This window comes from Herpailurus yagouaroundi, unplaced genomic scaffold, assembly GCF_014898765.1.
Source record: "Herpailurus yagouaroundi ecotype Mexico unplaced genomic scaffold, PumYag 65773, whole genome shotgun sequence".
In the NCBI taxonomy this organism is placed as follows: Eukaryota; Metazoa; Chordata; class Mammalia; order Carnivora; family Felidae; genus Herpailurus; species Herpailurus yagouaroundi.
In genome coordinates, this window is record NW_024418892.1 from 5,964 (window position 1) to 6,867 (window position 904).

The following is a 904-nucleotide window of genomic DNA, read 5'->3' on the forward strand; positions in this document are numbered from 1 at the left end:
ACCAGGGCGGCCAAAGCAAAAAAGACTGTCAATACCAAGTGTCGGTGACTGTATGAACAACTGGAACTCTCAGGCACTCATGGGCGGGAGTACAGTAATGATACAGCCCCTTGGAAAAACAGTTTGGCAGCTGCTTAGAAAACTAAAAATACACTTAACATATGACCCAACAATTCCACTCCTAGGTATTTCCCCAAGACACATGTCTACACACAGCCATGTACGTGAAAGCTCATAGCAGGCTTCCTCATAATCACCCCAAACTGAAAACAACCCAAATGGCCATCGATAGATGAAGGCATACACAGAGTTTGTGTGTATCCAGACAACAGGACAGTGGCCAGCAATAGAAAGGAACAGCTATGGGCCTACCTGGATGAATATCATAAGCACTCCACGAGTGAAGGAAGTCAGACATGAAAGAGAAAGACTTCCTTCAAAAATTCTAGAACTGAGAAATGAACCTGCAGCATCCGTGGTGACAGAAATCAGAACAGTGGTTGTCTTCATGTGAGGGTGGTAGGAGACTGAGCGGAAGAAGCTCGGGGACATTTCTGGAAGGATGGACATATCCTATATTTGTATTTGGGGATAATGGGTGGGTACTTGGGGGGACGGATGGGTACGTGAGTCTATAGATTTGTCAAAACTCACCAAACTCGGCACTTAAGACCTTTGTATTTTGTTGTATGTAAATTATATCTCAATAGAAAAGACAGGAGGGACACCTGGTTGGCTCAGTTGGTAGAGCATGAGACTCTTGATCTCGGGGTCGTGAGTTCAAGCCCCACATTGGGCCTAGAGCTTACTTGACAGGAGAGGAAAGGAAAGGAAAGGAAAGGAAAGGAAAGGAAAGGAGAGGAGAGGAGAAGAGAGGGGAGGAGAGGAGAGGAGAGGAGTGGAG

At 46.0% G+C, this 904-nt stretch overlaps 1 non-coding gene across 1 annotated transcript; it reads left to right on the forward strand.

The window, feature by feature from the left end:
- Positions 1-726: 726 nt before the first annotated feature.
- On the forward strand, positions 727-799 carry TRNAK-CUU (transfer RNA lysine (anticodon CUU)). The gene has a single exon. It is a non-coding gene; the product is annotated as a tRNA-Lys (tRNA).
- Positions 800-904: the final 105 nt, after the last annotated feature.